Here is a 7,635-nt window from a genome sequence, read left to right on the forward strand (position 1 = left end):
CATTCATCAGGCAGATATACAGAAGTTGAGTTGCCAAGTTCATCACAACTCACTGTAATATCACAATCTGTCCTCTAATACATCACTTTGTTAAAAGGGAAAGAATTGTCCCTCAAGGACAACCCATATCAGTATGAAATAAAGTTTGCAATATACATTCATTATTTTTTTTGTTGTTGTTATCATGCTGTAAAAAAAAGCTGAACTTACCAGAAATCCAGGTCCAGTCTCCTAAAGGCTATGTTCACACAACGTTAAAAATATTGAAAAGGCGGACAATTTTCATATTTTAAAAAACGTCTGTATTTGCCGAGATTTAACTGACTACAGTGGCAATGCATTGAAGTCAATGGTAAGACGGACGTCCAATGCACAAAATGTATTGAATAATGGACGCTTTTGCCACGGGCGTTGAAATAATGAACGTGATCATTATTTTCGGATGTCTTTTGCAAACAGCGGACATTTTTTATTAGTTAGAAAAATAAAAAAGGAAACAGCGTCCCACTCACTTAAAACCGCCTACAACCAGAGTCCACACTCCAAAGTGTACACCAAATGCACCTTAACAACCACAATAAGAAAAAGAAAAACGTGGAGAAGACTACAATGGTTGTAGATACTATGTGGACAGTTTATACACAATTAAAAACATAAGATAAAAACATCAAAAGGTATTTCAAGCATACAAAAATACAAAAATACAAAAAACAGCAGCATAAATGTCCCAAGATGGATAACTGTGATTGCGAGCTGATGTTTGCAAATGCCAATATTACTCACGCTATCCGGCCAGATAAGCAGCTATAGTTCAAAGAGCCTAGTCCATACGAATGGAACAACCAGATGGTATAATCCTCGGCAGCTGATCTCCCAGGCGTCGTGCCGTGGCCACAGCACGTGATGTCCGCTCGTGGTATAATTGGTTGTTCAAGACGTAGAAGTACTCCCAACAGAGTCGTATTGGAATCACAGTTAAAGTAGATTGAATAGGTGTATGATGGGGGTAGTTGTCCACCCAACTGTACTGTGCTAGACGCGTTTCGGAAACTCTCTTTCCATCCTCAGTAGCGAAATGGTTAATTCATTATTAAAGGAGACAATTTATAGTAACGGGAAAATAGAAAAAATGTATAAAAGAGTAAAAAGCAAAAAGATGAATGGACGAGTATGACCTGGGTCTTTGGTGAATTCTAAAACCTGGTTCCTGTCTGTTCGGTTAGGATTCGCATTCTGTAAAATTTTCTTTGCCGCCTTGGCATAGGACATTAATATCAGAATAGTGCCTTAGACCCCTTTTACACATCCGTTTTTTTTCTTCTGTCCACAATGCCGATTTGTAACTGCTGCAGACAAACCTTTCTCAAACTTCACATTTCTCCATAACTTTTCTGTTCTGGATGCACTTTAGCTCCTCAGCAAAACGATGAAACCAGAGAGGTTAAGCTCACGATGTACAGTACACAAACTGTTATTTCTGGTTGCATCAATAATCTTGCCTCAGGAACACATGCTGTAACCTTGGACAAAATGGCGTCTGTGCACAACAATTATACCACGAGCGGACATCACGTGCTGTGGCCACGGCACGACGCCTGGGAGATCAGCTGCCGAGGATTATACCATCTGGTTGTTCCATTCGTATGGACTAGGCTCTTTGAACTATAGCTGCTTATCCGGCCGGATAGCGTGAGTAATATTGGCATTTGCAAACATCAGCTCGCAATCACAGTTATCCATCTTGGGACATTTATGCTGCTGTTTTTTGTATTTTTGTATTTTTGTATGCTTGAAATACCTTTTGATGTTTTTATCTTATGTTTTTAATTGTGTATAAACTGTCCACATAGTATCTACAACCATTGTAGTCTTCTCCACGTTTTTCATTTTTTATTAGTTGTTCACACAGTTTTTGTTTTGTCACCGTTCTTTCTCCGTTTTCACTATTAAACTCAATGGACTTTTCAATTAAGCCGCACCCAAAGTCCAATTAGTAATCCCAAATTAAAATGATGCACCAACAGCTGTCATTGCAATAAGGGAAGACTAGACAGCTAAATGACGTCTGTTATTTTAGACCTAAAACAACGGATGTAATTTTAAACAGATCTGAAAAAAGGTTGTGTGAACATAGCCTAAGGCAGATTTTCTGACTTGTGCTCGTTAAAAAAAACGGACTAAACACAAGAATTCCAGCCAGTACAAAGAGTCACAGCTTAATGTGTCCATCAATCACATGACTGCCTTCTTGTGAGCGCTCAGATGGCCTGAGATACATAGGACTTCCTGTTTTTTTAAAAGTTTCCTGTTTTTTGAGAAAAAACTGTCAGAAAACAGGAAGTGCCATGTTTTCCATGATAACTAAAAAATAAACAATGAATTTAAATTGCAAACTTGCTTTAAATCACATCTACTGCTGATTTAGATTTTGAAAGTTATAACGACAGGGACACTTTAACTTTAGCATGCACATTGGGAAAACTCCAGACATATACACAGGCTTGGATATTTCTTTGTACACACCAGATACAGATTAACAAAAGTTGCAAAAAATTGAAAAAGATTTTAGTAATAGGGGCATGGCTAGCCTAGGGGCGTGTGCCTCTTCGTATACTCATGCTTGCGTGCTGGTGGGAGATTACTAAAGACTAGTGTGTGAGACGCTTGTCTTAGTAAATCCCCCCCCCCCCTTAATATTCTCATTGCCTTCTACAGAAAATAGAAAAAAAATTACTGGTCACAAATACTATTATAATATTGAACAAAATCCTAACTTAGTCCCATCCTAGAATGAAAGGAACTAATGAAAATTAAAATAAATAATATATATTCTTGCAATAATGAAAACGGGTTATGGAAAGGCTGTATTCCTTGTATTAAGATTGTATTGGATTGAACGAATAGATATAATTTATTTCTAGGTTTCTCATCATAGACTACCAATTTTGTCTCAGAACTGCCACAATGTCAGCTGATGACAGTAGATTTAGCTCCTGAATCCCCTGGTAAGCAGTAGATATAGCAAGGGGAATCCATGGAAAGTGAGGCATTTCACTTGTAGATGAAAGGTCATCCATATAATAATCCACCAGAGCAAGATCCACTGGATTTACTCTCCAGTCCATATCAGAGGATAACAGTTAGGACAGCCCCTTGAAAGGAAACATTTTTGAAAAAGACACTTGATATATGACCATATTAGGGCATGTGGACGTCAAAGAGGGACCCCCCCATTTGCTGAAATTTTGAATCTATGGATTACATAGATGGACATTTATTTAAATGGCTGGCATGTAATGCTACAATTAACCAACAGCACCCTCAGTGTGTCTACCCATGGCTTTGCCCAGTGATAACAGGTGAGCGCCAGACGTAAAAGAAGCCATGTAGAGGGAATCAGTTGCCCACCATACTGGGGGTTGTCTTCAGGAGGCAACTTCTTTAATACATTTCAGAACTTTACTTTTGTCTAATAGTAGATGATTCGTGCATACCACACACTTTATTTTTTGTTATAAGATTCGGCCTTGTGAATAATTGGATGATCTTCCTAATTATTAAAGATGATTCATTCAAACGAGATTAAAGTTCACACTTCCACTTCTGGAACAAATGAAAGTAATAACTGTTCTATTAAAACTATTTGATGAGAGACAAATTTGGTTAGATTTGAAAACTAAATAACTGAGACATAAGTGATTATAGCGCAGGACAAGTGTATAAGTGGTGTAATAATCATAGGTGAGGGCAAACTGGTCAAGCTGCAAATTAAACCCTCCTCACTGCAAAGTGCAAATGAGCAGATGATGATTGTCTATAATGAAGAAAGTTTTTAGACACAAGATGAAGAGGTACAGAAATAAATTAGCCTGGATCACAGTCCACGTGAATATAAAGATCATGCAGAATTCTTACTTTAGTATTAAAATATTGTATTTTAAAGATCCAACTTAAGTTATCCTACTTTAAAAAATCTACTAATAAAACCCACATATATATATGCTAATGGTTCTTGTACATTGGCAGACATACATCAGGGAGGTCATGTTATTTTAACATTTGCTGTGAAGGGGAAGGCATTACTGGCAAGATGCTACAATCAATGTCTGCAGAAAGGTAACAGCATAAGACACCTGCTACTGTATGTCATGTCCTTTTTTATTGTGGAGGTCACCTGCAGCAACGTTGGCTTTAGTTTTATTGTGCTTTTGCAAGGCATTAAAATCAGCAATTTAAGCATTCTCCTATTGATTTGTCTTGAGATAAATTTCCCAATAATGCTGCTCTTAAAAGGAACCTGGCAGCAAGTCATCTCTACAGGAGGAGAACTAAAGGAGGTGGTGGCCGCTGAAGTGTGTAGCTCTCTTCTATGGAATCTACAAAAAACATCCAAGGGGGCTAGCACTAAAAACTGGCCTAGAGATCCATATTGGAGACGCATCTTTCTTTTTCCTTAAAAATGATCAATGGGGCAGATTCACTACTACAATCATGCCAGAACTCTTACGCCTCTTGTATTATGTGTTTAAAAATTTAAAAAGAACCTGTGTTCAATCCCCCAAAATGAGATGTTGCTAAGATTAAAGGAGAAGTCCGGACATTTTGAAAATTCGGCAGGGGAAATTTAATAACAAGTACAAACTTACATGTCTGCGCCCGCTATGAGTGGTGGAACCGGCCTTGGGACGCCCGCCGGAAGGCAGTTGTGATGCTGTTGGTCTGGCCACTCAGGCAATCAGTGACTGGCGCGGCAGCAGCTGAGGGTGCCCTTATTACATACTTTTTACTTTTTTCCATACACCCTTCCATTCCCAAGATATGAAGGTTTATAGTTATATATAAACATTCAATTAATACATGGGTGTGAACTTTATTTTCATAAATAGGGTGAATATTAGGTGATGGGCCTGATTATAATTATGGGCCTGATTTAGTCAAGGGGTGTGTATTTGATATACATGACCCTATATGTAAAACATTTGCACCCCTTGACTTTATAATGACGCCCATCACCTGATATTCACTTTCATTATTAAAAGTAAGTTCATGCCCATCTAAGTATATGAGCTTCTTGTGAAAAGTGACTTAGCAGCAGCAGCAGCAAGTTGTGTCTTTTTAGAAAAAGTGTGCATGTTCACCAAAACAACACCAAAATTATAGAATAATATTTTAATCTAAAGTAAGCCATCTAATAGGTGGTCCTAACTTAGACTAGACATTTGTTAGATTTAGCACGCAAGTCACTGTGATAAATCTGGTGCATTTGGGGGGACAATGGGGGAGATTTATCAAACATGGTAAGGTTAAACTGGCTCAGTTGCCCCTAGCAACCAATCAGATTCCACCTTTCATTCCTCACAGATTATTTGGAAAATGAAAGGTGGAATCTGATTGGTTGCTAGGGGCAACTGAGCCAGTTTGACTTAACACCATGTTTGATAAATCTCTCCCAGCCCATCTAAGTTTGCACTAGGGATTAGACAGTGTTAGTAAATCTGCCCCAGTGTGTGTAATTTATGGACATTGTAATGAGTTAATAGTCAGAAAAATGTCAATACACAAAGATAGGCTCCAGGAAATAATGGAGTGCTCCTCCACATGAGACCAAGGAATGACCGGGGAATTGTATACAGAACCTTATTTATGTGCAGAGTTGCTATGCTGCCATATTGAGACGTATGGCGATACAGTAGTGTTAACATTTTTTACTAATAGACTTAGCATTTGCTTCTAAAACTGTTTACTCTTTGTTGGACAGAGAAACAAGCAGTCATTCTTGTAATACCAATAGTCTTCAGTTTACAGCTTTGACCCTCCTGTGTGATGCTATGCGGGTCACAAATGTGAAGTGGGGAGCTATTGGTATTTCATTTATATTTGACATATATATTTTTTTCTTATAAGGAAGGATGCTAATTTTCAATAGAAATAATATTTATTATATAACAAGGTCTCGCAAAATAACTCCAGTCAGATCACTATTTTAAGACGACATTGATTTTCCTGAAAACACATTGCCTACATCGAATTCTGAAGCATTCTGGTGATTTTGTCGCTATCTATGCAGTATGTTGAACAGATGGCTTGAATGATTTCAGAAGACCAGTGAGTCATGTAAACAACACAATGTCAATCAATATTTTTTAAAGGTAAATTGATTTTCATCATGACACAACACCTCCTGAACTGAACAGCCTGCCAGAGTACTTTCTGCAAAGCACTAGCTGGATACAAATGTGCAGAAATTTCTATATTATATATGATACAAACAAATAAAAATATAAGTAAAATACACCCTTTGGCTATGTTCACACAACGTTTTTTCAGCTCCGTTTAAAATGACGTGCGTCTTTTTGAGTCTAAAATAACGGATGTCATTTAGCAGCCTGGCCTCGCCTTAGTGCAATGATGGCTGCTGGTACATTATTTTAGTTCAGGGTTACTAATTGGCCTTTGGGTGTGGCTTATTTGAAAAGGCCATTGAATTTGATAATTTGTAAAAACAGAAAAAGAACAGTAAAAAAACTAATGTCCGAAAATAATGATCATGTTCATTATTTTGACGTCCGCGGTCCGCGGTCCGTTATTTAATACATTGTGTGCATTGGATGTCCATTGACTTCAATGTATTACCATTGCAGTCAGTTAAATTGCAGCTAAAACAGATATTATTTTTAAATAGCAAAATCAGCCACCTTTTCTCTATTTTTGACATTGTGTGAACATAGCCTTAAAGCTACTCTGTACCCACAATCTGACCCCCCAAACCACTTGTACCTTTGGATAGCTGCTTTTAATTCAAGATCTGTCCTGGGGTCCGTTCGGCAGGTGATGCAGTTATTGTCCTAAAAAAATACTTTAAAACTTAAAGCCCTGTGCCCAACGACCGTGGCCTGGGAGTATCTGTGCCCTAACTTTGCACCACCCCTCCGTCCCTCCTCCCCACCCTCTTCATCATTAGGAATGCCACTGAAACATTTTCTCCATGCTGAACATTGCACAGGTCCTTAACAATCCAGCCCATGTGCCTGGCTGCCACAGGAGGCAATCTGCCTGAAGCATTCCTAATGTTGAGGAGGGGGGGGGGGGGGAGTGAGAGGTTATGCAAAATTAGAGCACAGATACTCCCGTTTGGCACTGGACTTCAAGTTCAAAAGGTATTTTTTTATGACAAAACTGCATCACCTGCCGAACGGACCCCAGGACAGATCTTAAATAAAAGCAGCTATCCGAAGGTACAATTGGTTTGAGGGGGTTAGATTGTGGGTACAGAGTCACTTTAAATAGATGTTTATTATAAATTATATAAAACTGTTAATTTAACAACTTAAGTAAGGGTTAACACGTACTGTATCCGCAGCGGATACCTTCCCTGTAATTTTCAATGAAATTGTCATCCCGCTGTGAGTATGTATGAAGCATTGTATTGCCCCACAAAAGTTATACAAATGCTCAATAAACACTAATCAGGGGTTTTGCATGTAGAGTGTTTTTTTCCTGCACTAACCAGCGCAGGAAGTCTTGTAGTCTCACATAAGAATCCAGAGGCAGGGGCCGTGACAGCACGGCCCCGCTCTCTAACACCTCCCCCTTCCCATAACCCGTGGCGGTCTTTGGCACCAAGCATCCCAAGCG

This window comes from Dendropsophus ebraccatus, chromosome 11 (assembly GCF_027789765.1).
Source record: "Dendropsophus ebraccatus isolate aDenEbr1 chromosome 11, aDenEbr1.pat, whole genome shotgun sequence".
Taxonomy (NCBI): Eukaryota; Metazoa; Chordata; class Amphibia; order Anura; family Hylidae; genus Dendropsophus; species Dendropsophus ebraccatus.